General features: G+C 46.4%; 1 protein-coding gene across 1 annotated transcript in view; it reads right to left on the reverse strand.

Annotated features, from left to right (window-relative positions):
- Positions 1 to 16,924, reverse strand: part of ACVRL1 (activin A receptor like type 1) — a 54,343-nt gene extending 37,419 nt beyond the window's left edge. Inside the window, exon 1 of the mRNA XM_083490167.1 lies at positions 16,395 to 16,924. The gene's annotated coding sequence lies outside the window, so the exon portion shown is untranslated. The remainder of the gene's footprint in view (positions 1 to 16,394) is intronic.
- Positions 16,925 to 17,245: the final 321 nt, after the last annotated feature.

The following is a 17,245-nucleotide window of genomic DNA, read 5'->3' on the forward strand; positions in this document are numbered from 1 at the left end:
GGATTCCGTTTGACTCCAGGTACCACTGTACTGGTTTTCAGTTTTGTTGTTTTTAAAGGAGAGAAGAGCTTCTAATTTTGCTTCTTGGAAAGATCTGGCCTCAAAGGATGCTGAGTTCATCCTGCACTGTTGAGCGATTGGATTCTTTTTTGTGCTACGCTGCCTGGCTGTGCTCCAAGCTGTCCCTTCTGTATCTCCATGAGCTGAGGCCAGCTGTTGATTTCAGGGACTCAGGGGTTTTGTCGCAGGCTTATCACTAACATAAAAATACTCTTTGCAGGAATCCAGAAATGTTCCAGCTGCTCCACTGAAGAGACAGGAGTGGGAAGGCGGTTGGGTGGGCTTTTCTGTTTTGTTTTTTTGGATTGCTTGTTTCTTCATTTCCTTGTGAAACAGAAACTCTTGCCAAGCTAAACCCATGGGAGTCTTGACCTCACCCATGCCCCTTCCAATTCCTGCAAGCTTCCCCTTCGTCAATACAGGCAAAATTTGGGTCCTGAGAGTCTGAGACCGTTCTTGTCCTGTGTCGCCCACAAATTCCTAGCATAAACAAGTCACCACTCAGCTTCCTGCTATTCAAGAATTCCAGTGTGTAGCCAGGGCGTTGCAGCCCGGACAGGAATCAAGATTGTTTAGATTCTGTCCTTGATGTTTGGGGGTGGAAAGGGAGATATGCAAGCAAAGGGAGCTCAACCAGTCTGCAAAGATCTATCAGAGAAAGGCATATGCTGCACGGCTCCAGCCTTGGAAGAATAGAAACTCCCCCAGAAACAGCTTGCTTTGTTTTTGCCGGTGGAGGGGAAGTTGAGGCTAAAGCTCAGAGAACATTGGCCTGTAAATAGTGATATCAGAAAGGAAGACTAAGATCAAGATCCTGTACAAAGGGAATGTTGGCTCCTTGCAAATCAGATGTCTGTATCGAGAGCTGGTCCTCCCCTCTCTTCTCTGGCACAACACCCCCCCCCCCATTTCAGTCTTTGGGCTCCTCCAGACAACCTGTTTACTGAGCATGCAACTTGATTTGCTTGCCCAAAGCATATACAGAGGTTAGATTGAGCATTTGTTCTGGTTTGTTTACATGGAGGTTATACACAGGGCTTTTTTCAGCCGGAACTTGCAGGAACACATTTCCGGAACCTCTCAGGTGGGCACCGTTGCCATTATAACAGACCTTCCAAGTGTCCCTGTTTTCCAGGGGCAGTCCTAGATTTACAAAAGCAGCCCTGGTTTCTGATTTGATCCCAGAATGTCCCGCTTTTCCTTAAGCCAGGGGTATCCAAACTTTTTTAAAAGAGGGCCAGATTTGATGAAATGAACATGCATGAGGGCCGACCAAAGTTGTTGACCTATTTTTTAGGATTGAAGTTGCTGACCTTCTTTTAGGGTTGAAGTTGTGGAGGTTTTTTTAGGATTAGGGACAAATTAGACCCTGGAAGTGGGGACCCCTGACCATTAGGTCCAGTCGTGACCGACTCTGGGGTTGCGGCGCTCATCTCGCTTTATTGGCCGAGGGAGCCGGCATACAGCTTCCGGGTCATGTGGCCAGCATGACTAAGCCGCTTCTGGCGAACCAGAGCAGCGCACGGAAACGCCGTTTACCTTCCCGCCAGAGCGGTACCTATTTATCTACTTGCACTTGACGTGCTTTCAAACTGCTAGGTTGGCAGGAGCAGGGACCGAGCAACAGGAGCTCACCCCGTTGCGGGGATTTGAACCACCGACCTTCTGATCAGCAAGTCCTAGGTTCTGTGGTTTAACCCACAGCGCCACCCGCGTCCCTCATGCCTGCCTTAGGCCATCCATATTTTCATCAGAGAAATGTTGGAGGGTATGTTATAAGAGGACAAGGGACGCATTCATGGTGAGTTCTGGCACCTCTTTTTCTTTAAAAAATAGCACTGGTTATACAACCATGAGCATCCATTTGATCTGCTTGCAGCAGGACTGTTATACGCCTTCCATAACAATTAGTTCATTCCACACCTTTGAATGCATTCCTCCATCACTCAAGTGTACCTCCAGACTGTGACTCTTTTTGCAAGATTCAGGTGCATGCCAGAGCTTTGCACAGGCAATTATGGATTAAAGGGCTCTGTTTCCCCAGCACAACAAATCCACTTTAAAAGAGAATTGGCCTTTTTGCGGCCTGGAAAGTGTGGGAGGAACAAATGATTAATGGGAATGTATGTAAACATAAATCAGGATAAATACTCATTGTCGTACAACTGCCCCGCTGACAAATCAGACTGGATGCTCAATAGAGACATTTTCTGTCTATCATCTTTCCTCCCACTCTGTTCTCTATTTCTGCTCATTTTCATCCTCTGGGACAGCCCGGCAGCTACAACACTTCAGCATTGCCTTTGCTCCAGCTGCTGAATCCCAGATTTTTCTGTCCGGGGTGGGGAACCTTGTGACCTCGTCATTTCACAACTGGCCTGATCTCTAGTTCTCATAGACACTGTCTGCATCAAAGTCTCTGGAGGATGCGCCAAAGAGGCGCCTTCTCGTGTCTACTGCTCTCCAGATCCTTCTTGGATGAGACCAGGGAATCGTCAAATCGAGCATTTCTATAAATTGGCTCCATCGCAGCCCATTAAAAAAGGTAAAGGACCCCTGGACAGTTAAGTCCAGTCAAAGGCGACTATAGGGTTGTGGTGTTCATCTTGCTTTCAGGCTGAGGGAGCCGGTGTTTGTCCACAAACAGCTTTCCGGGTCATGTAGCCGGCATGACTAAACCGCTTCTGGCACAACATGACCCCATAATGGAACCCACAGCGCACAGGAATGCCGTTTACCTTCCTGACTATTTATCTACTTCAGTGGTGCCCAAACTTTTTTCAAAGAGGGCCATATTTGATGAAGTGAAGGGCCGTGAGGGCCGACCAAAGAGCCAACCAAATCCTTTTTTTAGGACTGAAGTTGTTGAGCTTTTTATGATTTTAGCCCAAAGTTGTTGAACTTTTTTTAAGGGTTGAAATTGTGGAGGTTTTTTACCCCAGGAAATAAACTGCCACAGGGGCTGGATTAAACCGACTGGCAGGCCGGATAAGCCCCCCAAAATGGACTTTGGACATGCCTGATCTACTTGCACTGGTGTGCTTTCGAACTGCTAGGTTGGCAGGAGCTGGGACAGAGCAACGGGAGCTCACCCCGTCGCTGGGATTTGAACCACTGACCTTCCGATCAGCAAGCTTAACAGGCTCCGTGGTTTAGACCACAGGGCCACCTGTGTCTTTTTTACAGCCCTTGTACAGAGGAGGAGATAGGTGAAAAGTTGTGTGCATACTGTTTTGCCCTCTGTCAAGCCAAAGGAAACTACAGAGGAAACTCACTGTCACAAATTTTGTGGCAAATAACATATGGGTAGGGATGAAGAATCTGTCCATTTGGATTCTTTAAGTTTTGCATTTTTCCCATCATAAATTCAATTCTCTCACTTTCCTGCAGCAATTTGTGATTTTTTTAAAAGATAAAAACTGCTCGTGAAAAATTGTTAGTATTTCAATGTGAATTTCTCTTAATAACCACATATTTGTAGGCAGTTTTTACTAATGTACACGTTTTTGAAAGCAACTTCCTGTAAAGGGCATTTTTGTATGTTATTTTCACTAATATATGCATTTTACACACATTTCCCCCCAGTATATGTATTTTTGTATTCGTTGGTTGGCTAGAGAACCACACTGCAAAATTTGCAGACATGCAGATTTTGAAAGATAGCTGTGTTTCGGTTTGCACATTGATTCGAGAAGCACAGATTGGGTAGTTTCTCACCGAAAGGCAAACACAATTGAATTGCTTCTCCAGCTCTGCACATGGGCCCACAAAACGCATTGCCACAGCACATTCTGACAACCATCAAGTTTGGCTGTAACACTGGCAATAAACCAATATTAGGGAAGTCAGTCAGTCAGTCTGTGCTTGTGAATGCGCTTTGAGCAGTCCTCACTTTGCTCCACCCTTTCTGGAGTGGGGAAACATATAATGGAGCTGATGGCTTGCTATTACGTGCAAACCAGCACTTGCTATCTGATTCCTCCAAGCATGCCATGTGAGCTGGAAAACAAGAACAAACCTTGGCTTCCGTTTGTGTTACATCTGGAGATAAAAACCAATGAGTGCTGGTTTGTAGCAGTCAGCCAGCCACTCTTAAGTTTGTTTCCCCACGCTAGAAAGGGAGGAGTAAAGTGTGGACTGCCTGACCTGCACGTCCCAGTGTGTAGGTTGTGTGTAGAATAAGTTCCCCAACCATGATTTATGGCCAGCGTTTTATGTGGATGCAGCCAATGATGATGATGATGATAATTTATTTATACCCTGCCCATCTGGCTGGGCTTCCCCAGCCACTCTGGGCGGTTTCCAACAAAATATGAAAATACAGTAACGCATCAAACATTAAAAGCTTCCCTAAACAGGAATGAGTTCTGGTCCCAAACCAGGTGAAATCACATCGTATTCTTACAGTACCTTACTATGTAGTTCATGTTATTGAATGTGTTTTCTTCTCATTTACATATTATGTATCGAAACTTGAAAAATCAATAAGAATAATTGTTAAAATAAAGATATCTCATCCTGTAGCCTACTGTCCACAAATGATTGGTGGCAGCTCTTCATCCAGTCTCAAGTTAATTTTCCTGGACCAATCTGTGTGCAGCCAGGGAGCCGCCTAGCTCAGAACCTGTCAACCTCAGGTATTGACTTCTGCAAATTCACCCTGAGGCAGAAGGGTGAGCAATAGCAATCTGGTACAAGTGGATAACAGGAATGCAGCATCTCTCTCTTTCTCTCCCCTTCCCTTTTTATGACATTAAATAAATATTTCTATTTATATAGCCACAAGGGCGAATGTTTACTGCACCTTCGGATTTGCCAATTAAAAGAACTTACTGTAATGTATTTATTTTTTCATTACATCTGCTTAATCGTCCCATGTTCTACTAACAAGCATGCTTTTTGCCACAAGCTGCCAGAACAAGGCCCAGGGCCTCTTCAGGGCTAACACACTGGAAGGGGACTGTGCAGAATCTCCAGCAGTCAGGAAGTGGGATTTCCCGTGCCCTGGCATGGGCGGTTCTTGCAGGAGGGGATAAAGGATGCCGTAGCTATGACAGCAAATATAATAATAGTGTATGTGTGTGCACTTAACAGCTTTTGAATGGATTGCCATAGCATCACTTCAATGGTCTATCTATCTATCTATCTATCTATCTATCTATCTATCTGATAATCCCAGTCATCTATTGCATGCTAATGGGAACCGAATACCTGTATTTTTGGTCACTATATCACTGCAGATGGTGACAGCAGCCACAAAATTAAAAGACGCCTGCTTCTTGGGAGAAAAGCAATGACAAACCTAGACAGCATCTTAAAAAGCAGAGACATCCGTATAGTTAAAGCTATGGTTTTCCCAGTAGTGATGTATGGAAGTGAGAGCTGGACTATAAAGAAGGCTGATCGCCGAAGAATTGATGCTTTTGAATTATGGTGCTGGAGGAGACTCTTGAGAGTCCCATGGACTGCAAGAAGATCAAACCTATCCATTCTTAAGGAAATCAGCCCTGAGTGCTCACTGGAAGGACAGTTCCTGAAGCTGAGGCTCCAATACTTTGGCCACCTCATGAGAAGAGAAGACTCCCTGGAAAAGACCCTGATGTTGGGAAAGATGGAGGGCACAAGGAGAAGGGGACGACAGAGGACGAGATGGTTGGATAGTGTTCTCGAAGCTACCAGCATGAGTTTGACTAAACTGCGGGAGGCAGTGGAAGACAGGAGTGCCTGTCGTGCTCTGGTCCATGGAATCACAAAGAGTCAGACACGACTAAATGACTAAACAACAACAACAACAGACAAATGCATGGAGTATAGCTCTACCAATGGTTCTTCTTGGTCATGACAGGTAAATAAAGGTAAAGGTAAAGGTACCCCTGACCGTTAGGTCCAGTCGTGGATGACTCTGGGGTTGCACGCTCATCTCGCTCTATAGGCCGAGGGCGCTGGCGTTTGTCTGCAGACAGCTTCCGGGTCATGTGGATAGCATGACTAAGCCGCTTCTGGCGAACCAGAGCAGCGCACGCAAACGCTGTTTACCTTCCCGCTGGAGCGGTACCTATTTATCTACTTGCACTTTGACGTGCTTTTGAACTGCTAGGTGGGCAGGAGCAGGGACCGAGCAATAGGAGTTCACTCTGTCGCGGGTATTCGAACCGCCGACCTTCCGATCGGCAAGCCCTAGGCTCTGTGGTTTGGACCACAGCGCCACCCGCGTCCCTGACAGGTAAATGAACCCCCCCCCCCCAATTCAGTGTGCCTCTGAAGGCCAGTTGTTGGGAACAAAAGCAGGAGAGGGCCATTATTGCCCTCATGCCCTGCCAGTGAGCTTTCCAGAGATATTTGGTTGGCCATTGCATGGGACGCAGGATACTGCACTAGAATGACCCTTGTTCCAATTCAGCAGGGCTCATCGTACGGTCATCGTTTTTGACATTTAAAAACCCCTTAAATGACATGAAGCTGAGCAGGAAGTGGAACTGATTATTCAAGTCGGAACTTGCTGCCAGTGCAGGATTTTGCTGCTGAATGGAACGGGTGCTAACATTTGGCATGTGCTGATGTGGTCACCTTCAGGGTGCACTGAAGCCACACACCAGAAAAAATGCAGCGGTCATTGCGGTTTGAGGCTTGTGAGCCGACCGCATGGTGAAGCAATTGCACAGTTGCTCCACCGCAGGCAGAATTTGGCAGGTTTCCTCGTAAGCCACATTTCCTGCTTGCCAGCTTGCTTACGGGAACGGATCCCCATTTCCACACTCACAGGACCTCCTCTTTGTACCTTTGTCGCTGTTGGGATTCAGCCACATAGTGGGTAATTCGGACGGCACAATGAAAGTTGACTTGGCACTCTTGTGTAACAAACAATCCCCACCCCCGCACATATCCAAACCCACGCCCAGATTTTGCTATAAGGAAAGTGATGGGAAAAAGCACTAAAAAGTGTGGGATGACACGTGCTCGACACAACATCATATAACCTCCCCACAAACAAATCAGAATGAACGCTACATGTTATGTACTGAGCTGAATCCTAGAACAATAGGATCCAGAATGCAGCAGTCTGATTGGTCCACAGGAGCCACCCAATCCAGCTCCAGGTGGAAGTGATTCAGCGACCTGATTGGCATGCAGGAGAGGCCAATCAGACTTCTGGAGAAGGCGAATCCGCAACCTGATTGGCCTGCAGGAGCAGCCAATCAGGCTTCTGGAGGAAGTGAATCCGCAACCTGATTGGCCTATAGGAGCAGCCTGGAATTAGCCAATCACACGGGGCCCATTGTGTAAATAATGTGTATGCTGTATATAGCTAGACATTTTAGGGAAAGTTTCATTCATTGCTACTATGAGCTGAATAAAGAGCATGAAATTCACACTCAACTCCGAGTATATTTCCTTCTGGTGGTTCCCTTGCTGAGAGAAGCCAAGTTACAGGGAACCAGGCAGAGGGCCTTCTCGGTAGTGGCACCCGCCCTGTGGAACGCCCTCCCACCAGATGTCAAAGAGAACAACAACTACCAGGCTTTTAGAAGACATCTGAAGGCAGCCCTGTTTCGGGAAGCTTTTAATGTTTAATAGATTATTGTATTTTAATATTCTGTTGGAAGCCACCCAGAGTGGCTGGGGTATAAATAATAAATTATTATTATATTATTATTATTAACGGAAGTGGTGTGCGGTGTTGGCAAACTAAGTCAGCAATGCAGCCCCTGACCTGCCCCCGTTTCTTGGCTGGCTGCTTCTGCCCCAATCCCAATCTGTAATATGTCACGAGTATAATACTCGTTGTAGGATCTTTGTAAGGATTGCTGAGAAGATGATAAGAAGAAAAGTCCTCTAGAAACGCCAAGTACGATTCTGTGGCTGGAAACCTCCAACGCATTTGTTGGTTCTGCTTTTTGAAGGCCAAAATAGTACTCATGGCTTGGTTCCTTTTTTAAATGAAAAAAATAAATCCAGGGTGTGTGACTTCAAGGATGATATTTGGCCTTGTTTCAAGGTTAGGGGCTGGAGAATTTCCCACGGGTGCAGTCCTCCCTGCAATGACCAGCTATTTTTAAAAACCGAGTGCCTGTGATGGAGTGAAGTGTACACAACTGGGTGACAGATTCTCAACCTAAAGTCACATCCGCACCATGCTTTTAAGGTGCTACGATGCCACGTTAAACAGTCATGGCTTCCCCCAACCAATTCTGGGAGTTGTTCTTGAGAGCTTTCGGAAGGCCCCTCTTCCGCTAACAGCGCTACAACTCTCAGAGTTTCCTGTGAAGAGGGATTTATTATTACACCAGCCACAGCTCTGGGAGGAAATAGGGACCTCCTAACCATTCTCAGCATCCACAAAACTACAGCTCCCAGAGTTCTTTGGGGGAGAAGAAGACACAACTGTTTAAAGTGGTATCATAGTGCCCTTAAAATGTAGGTGGCCTAAGAGGACACCTAGAGTTTACCTCACAGGTTAACAGGTTTAGAATTGCCCAAGAAAGATGTTAAATTATTTTTGTATGTCACAACTGCTGCTCAAATTTTACTAGCTAAGAAATGGAAAATGCAAGAAGTACCAACTGTGGAAGTATGGCAGATGAAGATGATGGATTTTTTGGAGCTAGCTGACCTGACCGGAAGAGTCTGTGACCAGAATGAGGAGGAGTACCAGGAAGAATGGAAGAAATTTAATGATTATTTAGTTAAATTAATTGGAAAAAGCTTGCAAGTACCAAATAGGCTTGATTTATATATGTAATGTGATGAATTAATATGTTTAATGCTGAATTGATAAGAAAGAAAGATGTTAAGTGATCAAGTTAAGATTACAAGAATTTTGATTTGGAAAACCGTTAAAATGATATGCATTGAAATTCAACTAGGGAGATATGAGGAAGTCACTTAACAATGTTAACATGATTAGTCTTAAGGTTATGATTTATGTTTCTTTGTTTATTTGTTGGTGTGTTTGTGAAAATCAATAAAAAAAATTGGAAAAAAATAGAGATTACCTCACAGGTATTGTCATTTCAGCTGGCTTCCTAATTTTTTTTACAAAATGCATGAAAATCTCACCACACATTTTAAAAGTACAGTGGTACCTCGGTTTAAGAACAGCGCTGTTCACAAACTATTCGGTTTATGAACTCCGCCAAACTGGAAGTAGCGTCCTGGTTTGTGAACTTTACCTCAGTCTAAGAACAGAATCCAAATGGTGGAAGGGCACCGGTGGCGGGAGGCCTCATTAGGAAAAGCACGCCTCGGTTTAAGAACAGTTTCGGTTTAAGAATGGACTTCCGGAAAGGATTAAGTTCGTAAACCGAGGTACCACTGAACATTTTTTACCCTTTTGAGTTGCGGAAAGCTGTGTTCCAGATGCTGTTGGCTCCAACTTCCATCATCCCTTGCCTTTGACTATACTGATTGTGGCTTATCCAAGTTCAACAACATCAGGCTCCCCATGTCTGGGCCGCACAGCAACACAACTCAGAAATCGGCACAATGAACTTTCATAATTCACTGTTGCGAGATGAGTGTATGTGTGTTTGCACTTACAATTCTACAGACACTCCAAATGTCTCCATTTTTCCCGGGACAGTCCCAGATTTACAGAAGCTGTCCCGCTTTCTGAGTTGATCCTGGAATGTCCCGCTTTTCCTTAGGATGTTTCCATCTGAGAAACGTTGGAGGGTATGGAGTTATGCAACCCCTGAGCCAAGGCGATAATTAACTATACAACCATTAGAAGACATCTAAAGGCAGTCCTGTATACAGAAGTTTTTTTAACGTTTAATGTTTTATTATGTTTTTATATATCAAAAGCTGCCCAAAGTGGTCAGTCAGATGGACGGGGTATAAATATTATTATTATTATTATTATTATTATTAGTAGTAGTAGTAGTAGTAGTAGTAGTAGTATTGAATAGGATGACCCTAATTTCATTGGAGAAATGTTGGATGTTTTATTCAGATTGCATTTCAAGGCAAGCCTACCTAAATTCTTATTTCTTGAAACAGTACATGATCTGAAACATAATAATAATATAGTAATAAATTTTATTTATATCCCGCCCTCCCCAGCCGAAGCCAGGCTCAGGGCGGCTAACAACAATCAAATAATCTAACATTCTAAAAACATTTCATTATAAAAATTAATTAAAATCAAATTGATGGCAACCGTTAATTCTGTGCAGATTGCCAGAGGAGGGAGTCAGGCTGCGGAACGATGTCAAGTCCCGCAGGGCCCTAGTCTCTTGTGACAGAGTGTTCCACCAGATTGGAGCCACAGTCGAAAGCCCTGGCTCTAGTTGAGGCCAGCCTAACCTCTCTGTGGCCTGGGACCTTCAGGATGTTTTTATTTGCAGACCGTAAGTTCCTCTGTGGGACATACCAGGAGAGGCGGTCCCGTAGGTACGAGGGTCCTAGGCCGTATAGGGCTTTAAAGGTTAAAACCAGCACCTTAAACCTGATCCTGTACTCCACCGGGAGCCAGTGCAGCTGGTATAGTACCGGATGAATGTGATAGCCATTCCTTTAAATCCACACTTTTCCAAATCTTACAGTGCACTTCTCCAGCCTAGTACAGTGGTACCCCGCAAGACGAACGCCTCGCGAGACGAAAAACTCGCAAAACGAAAGGTTTTTTCGTTTTCGAGTTGCCTCGCAAGATGAATTTCCCTATGGGCTTGCTTCGCAAAACGAAGCTTGCCCCGGGGACAGCGGGTCTTCTCTTTTGAAGCAAGGGGCGGCGGGGAGAAGCGATCTTCTCCCCGCAGCCCCAGGTCCGGGGACAGCGGGAAGCGCTTCCCGCTGCCCCCGGACCTCTTTTGAAGCAAGGGTTTGCGGGGAGAAGCGATCTCCCCGCAGCCCCTTGCTTCAAAAGAGGTCCGGGGGCAGCGGGAAGTGCAGCGCTTCTTCCCCGCTGTCCCCGGACCTCTTTTGAAGCAAGGGGCTGCGGGGAGATCGCTTCTCCCGGTGCTCCGAAGCCGGGCGGGGGGGGGAGGGAACACCTTCTGAAGGCAGGCGGGGGGCGAAAGTCTTTGCTCCCCCCTGCCTGCCTGTCCTGGAGGGCTTTTGAAGGCAGGCGGGGGGAGCAAAGACTTTCGCCCCCCACCCGCCTTCAGAAGAGGTCCAGGACCTCTTCTGAAGGCTGGCGGGGGGCAAAAGTCTTTGTCCCCCCTGCCTGCCTTCCCAGGGGCTTTTAAATCGCCCCGGACAGCGGAGAAGTCCTCCGCTGTCCCGGGGCGATTTTAAAATGCCGCCCGCCAGCATTTTAAGATCGCCCGGACAGCGGAGAAGTCCTTCGCTGTCCCGGGGTTTTTTAAAATGCTGGGGGTGGGAAGAAAAGCCCTTGTCCCCCCCCCAGCCCCCAGTCTGAAGGCGGTTTCCCTAGGAACGCATTAATTGATTTTCAATGCATTCCTATGGGAAACCGTGCATCGCAAGACGAAAAAACCACAAGACGAAGAGACTTGCGGAATGAATTAATTTCGTCTTGCGAGGCACCACTGTAATGTGTACAAAAAAGCATATACTGAGCTAAAGTGTGCATGAAATGCATAAATTCGTGAAAATAGCACACCAAAATGCATAAATTAGTGAAATTACACACAAAAATGCATTACACTACACAAAATGGGTTTGTGTATATTAGAGGGAAATTGGACAGCAAAGTGTGTGTATTAGGAGACAATCGCACTAAAATGCTGGTTAATTTTTATAGGGATTAAAAACAAGCTACAACCCCCTCCTCTCCAACAACTCCTGAACTAATTTGGAAATGTGTAGAAGTGAACTTTACTCTAGAAAAATGAGCAGGTCAGAGAAACCCAAATTAACAGATTTTGCCCACTACTAATCTTGAGTCATATTCATAAATAGCATCCCGGCGAGGCACTGATCTCAGTTGTGCAATGAAACTTGGATAGCCCAGCACCACCCTGGTTAGACAATTAAAATAATATGCAGTGCCCTAAAGACGGATGTCCAAGCAACAATTTACAAGGACCATGAAATTAATTCGGTGCAGAGAGCTGTTCAACTCTTCATATCCAGCACCGTCTCCTGCAAAATGATTTCTCCTAATTTTTTTGCAGAAGGGTGAGTGCCTCCTGCATCGCAGAGTTCCTCAGTTCCTGCTTACATTTTCTTTGCACAGGGAGGAGGAGCCTACAGAGAGGGTCAACCGGCTGGCAGCAAGAGGGAGAGAATCGCTGATCAGTAATGTCGAGATCCCAGGGTCAGTGGGAGCCAATTTTGTTCATAAGCAGTGCTGCAACTGCATTGGTCTGGACCTTAGATTTAATGGAATACAGTGGTGCCCCGCAAGACGAATGCCTCGCAAGACGGAAAACTCGCTAGACGAAAGAGTTTTCCGTTTTGGAGGTGCTTCGCAAAACGAATCTCCTATGAGCTTGCTTTGCAAGACGAAAATGTCTTGCGAGTTCCTGCGGGTTTTTTCCCTCCCCCCCTTTTTCTAAGCCACTAAGCCGCTTATCGGCTGATCCGATAAGCAGACAAGCCGCTAAAAGCCGCTAATAGCGCTAATCCGCTAATCCGTCAATGGGCTTGCTTCGCAAGACGAAAAAACCGCTAGACGAAGAGAATCACAGAACGGATTCTTTTCGTCTTGCGAGGCACCACTGTATATAGGAAGCCCGTAACTTATGCAGGGGTTATGTTCCAGGGATTGCGTCTAAAGCCAAAACCGTGTATAGTCAGGGCTTTTTCTTCAGCAGGAACTCTCTGGAACTCAGTTCTGGTAACCTTTCAGATGGGCGCCATTGCCATTACAGTGGTACCTCGGGTTAAGTACTTAATTCGTTCCAGAGGTCCGTTCTTAACCTGAAACTGTTCTTAACCTGAAGCACCACTTTAGAAGAAGAAGAAGAGTTTGGATTTGATATCCCACCTTTCACTCCCTTTAAGGAGTCTCAAAGCGGCTCACATTCTCCTTTCCCTTCCTCCCCCACAACAGACACTCTGTGAGGTGAGTGGGGCTGAGAGACTTCAAAGAAGTGTGACTGGCCCAAGGTCACCCAGCAGCTGCATGTGGAGGAGCAGAGACGCGAACCTGGTTCCCCAGATTACGAGTCTACCGCTCTTAACCACTACACCACACTGGCTCTAATGAGGCCTCCTGCTGCTGCTGCGCCACCAGAGCACGATTTCTGTTCTCATCCTGAAGCAAAGTTCTTAACCCGAGGTACTGTTTCTGGGTTAGCGGAGTCTGTAACCTGAAGCATATGTAACCTGAAGCGTATGTAACCCGAGGTACCACTGTAATGGCATATACAGGAAGCCAGCAACTTATGCAGGGGTTATGTTCTGGGGATTGCATCTAAAGCCAAAACCGTGTATAGTCAGGGCTTTTTCTTCAGCAGGAACTCTCTGGAACTCAGTTCTGGCACCTGTCAGGTGGGCGCCATTGCCATTATTAGAGAACAAGAGAGGCGTTCATGGTGAGTTCCGGCACCTCTTTTTCTAGAAAAACAGCACTGCGTATAGCCAAACCTCATTTTTCCTGGAACCCTGTACCCTTTCTGACCTCTTTTTAATTGCTTTACAAATTTTTGCCACGCGCGTAAAGCTAAATGCGCACAAGTTAAATGCATGCAAATTGTGGGCTTACTGCAATAGTTTTGCTCAGGTCTGAGTTTTATTTACTTATCTGAACAATTTATATGCCACTTAATTATAATCAACTCTAATCAGGGTGCAAAAAGATAAAAACCAGATAAAACTATAAAACCAGAATTTCGTTAAAATGCCTGCGGGAATAGAAAGCCTTCAATAGGCCTGATGTCATCTTGTGCTACTTTTACACTGCTAAACTTTTGTTTTGAGAAGCTGTGATGGCTAGGTACAAATAAACTGATCTGATCCAATGGCCTTACAGGGGCTCCCTTAGATAGGCATGTGTATTACTTTAGTTGTGAAGCACACAATTCACATTCCCACCTGCCATTCCACACTTTACAAGGGTGTCTACATTCCTGATGTGTTAGACCAGATGTTTGTGTCTCTCCAGATGTTGCTACACTACAACTCTAATCAGCCCCAGTCAGCCTGGCCAGTGGTCTAGGAAAATGTGATTTGCAGAAATACTCCGAGCATGCGCAGTTTTGCATTGTAGAAATCAGGTAAATCACGGCATAGTTTCTGTTGTCATGAACGGAAATAAAATGAGATTCGCTTTTGCTCACAAAAGTTATGTGTACAGTATTAGGCAAAATTGCATAAAGGTGTGACTATTAGGGCAAATCTGTACCGTGACGCTAACAAATTTTTGCAAACTTAAATAAATTCACAGACTGGTGTGGAAATGCAGAGAATTGAACTTAAGGTAGGAAAACTGAGAGAAAGCAAAATTGATAGATTCACCTGTTCCTAGCTGGAACCACACATTGGGGCGCAAACCTGGGCCTATGAATATGAGCCTTTGCCAAACAGCTGCAAAAGCAGAAGGGGGAGGATATGATTTGAAGTGGAAAAATGAGGCGGGGGGGAGTGCTTAACCCTTACCCCACCCACTACCATCCTCCTGCAACCTCCTCCTTTCAGCTCTGTCTTCCTGCAACATGGGAGGAATTTAGCATCTCACTAAGGCAATTGTTTGATAGCCAGATGGAGCAATCCTCTTCTCCATTCCCTGCATAATGTTCTGGTGGTTCTTCTGACTTCTTCCCTGCCTCCAGCCAATTTTAGGGGGGGGCGCATGGGGGAGGAGAGGGGGGGAATAGCCCCATTGTGCAGGTGGAAGCCTTTGAACAGGGCTTCCGCTTTTGAATCCTGTGCAACGACTCACATCTGCAGTGGTGGCTGACTTAACTGTAGCTTCCTCAGGAACCAGTCATTTAGGAAATTAGAATTTCTCTATACTACCTGGATTAATAAAGTTGTATCCTGTGCTTTGTCAGGTTGCCCTTTCACTGTGTTCAAGAATGCTACACTAACTATATTTTTAACGGACATGCCTATCAATTTCAGATGAAGACAGAGACAAAATCACTGCAATGGGGGGGGGGGAGCCAGTGACCCTCTACATGTTGTTGGGACTCTCTGCTGCCATGAGGCCCAGCTAACATGGCCAATGGTCCAAGCCAATGTGTGTTGTTGTCTAAACACATCTGGAAGGCACAAGATTCTCCACCACTGCCATAAATCCTCTTAAAAGGTAAAGGTAAAGGGACACCTGACCATTAGGTCCAGTCGTGGCCGACTCTGGGGTTGCGGTGCTCATCTCACTTTACTGGCCGAGGGAGCCGGCGAACAGCTTCCAGGTCATGTGGCCAGCATGACTAAGCCACTTCTGGCGAACCAGAGCAGCGCACAGAAACACCGTTTACCTTCCCGCCAGAGTGGTACCTATTTATCTACTTGCACTTGACGTGCTTTCGAACTGCTAAGTTGGCAGGAGCAGGGACCGTGCAATGGGAGCTCACCCCGCCACGGGGATTCGAACCGCCGGCCTTCTGAATGGCAAGTCCTAGGCTCTGTGGTTTAACCCACAGCGCCACCCGCGTCCCATTACAATCCTCTTACAGCTGCTCTTATACCTGAAGGAGCATCTCCACGCCCATCGTTCAGCCTGAGGTCCAGCTCCAAGGGCTTTCTGGAGGTTCCTTCACTGTGAGAAGTAAGATTATAGGGAACCAGGCGGAGGGCCTTCTCAGTAGTGGCGCCCGCCCTGTGGAAACCCTCTCATCAGATGTCAGGGAAATAAACAACTATCTGACTTTTAGAAGACATCTGTTTAGGGAAGTTTTTAATGTCTGATCTTTTATTGTGTTTTTAATATTCTGTTGGGAGCCACCCAGAGTGGCTGGGGAAACCCAGCCAGATGGGCGGGGTATAAATAAAAAAGTCATAATTATTATTGTGGTCAGCTTTCACTGCCAGTGGTCTGGCAACCCCCCCCCCCAGATTCCCATGATCCACAAATGAAATATTTTAACCCACCCCTGGAAACATCTGTTTCGATTTTTCTCCGCGAATTGGTGCTGCTGTCTAGCATCGTCCTTGCGGCGTTTTTGCCCAAGGATTTCGCCATAATCCCCAGCTGAGCTGAGCTCAACAAGAGTCCAAGCAATGGCCAGTTGGTTTTGTGGAGGAGCTCAAGGGAGCTGGTCTGTCCTGTCTGAGAGCCAGGCTAGAAAAAACCGAAGATGCTAAATGCTGCTAGGAATTTGATTTCAGTAGTGATACGTTTCAACCTTTTCTCCATTCTTTTATGAGGGGCCTGGTGCCTAAAGATCGGATCTTAGAAATTCCTGTTTTGCTTGACAGCTTCTTTTAAAAAAAACAACCCTCAAGTAAAAATGAAAATGCCAGAAACATTGAATCCGACTTACCCAGAAGTCTATGTAGGTGGAAGAGAGTGAAGCTTAGGCACGTCCTGTATCCTGCTGCCTTCCTGCTTTCAACGGGCCTCGGCTAAAAGTTTTCTTCGGTACCAAAGTCTGAAGTGTTGTTGTTTTTTTAAAACACCAGCAGATGCATGTATTTAGATCACCCTGGGCAGCTCCTCACCATTCTCGGATGCCTGGCCTGATACAGAAACATGGGTCTCCTTTCCGATGACCGTGCGAACCTTCCTGAATTTTCCAACTTTAAAGGCGCAGTGTCCCCTGATTCAGTCTGAAGCTCCTTCCTGGCAAAGCGTATCCCAGGGAGGCCGGCGTATCGAAAGCAGGCTTGATTAAATGGGGAGCAGGAGCCAGGATTCTTTTCTACAGTCCCCTCTGCACTTTCCCTCTCGCTCTGAAAGCAGTGGTTTGGCAAGCTCTGGAGGTGGGAGAAGTTAAAAATGTTTCTTATTACTGCCTCTTCCTGCTTGGCTATTCTCCACCACTCCCAGCTAATAAAGCATTTCCTATTGCAAAGCACAGATCTACACACACACACACAGAGAGAGAGAGATTCCCTCCCTCCCTCCCTCTCTCCCCCCAGAACACAGTAGGGTCCTGCGCAATTATTCTTCATGATCTCCTATTTCTGACAACTAAGTGATTCTTATTGCCTCACCAGTGGCGTAGCGTGGGTTGTCAGAACCCGGGGCAAGGCAAGTAATTTGCACCCCCTAACCCATGGATTTGCGCCCCCTAACCCGTGGATTTGCGCCCCCTAACCCTAACCCCCAGATGTTGCGCCCGGTGCGGCCGGCCCCCCCTGCACCCCCCCACGCTACGCCACTGTGCCTCAC

Source organism: Podarcis liolepis, assembly GCF_965112155.1.
Source record: "Podarcis liolepis genome assembly, chromosome: 2".
Lineage (NCBI taxonomy): Eukaryota > Metazoa > Chordata > Lepidosauria > Squamata > Lacertidae > Podarcis > Podarcis liolepis.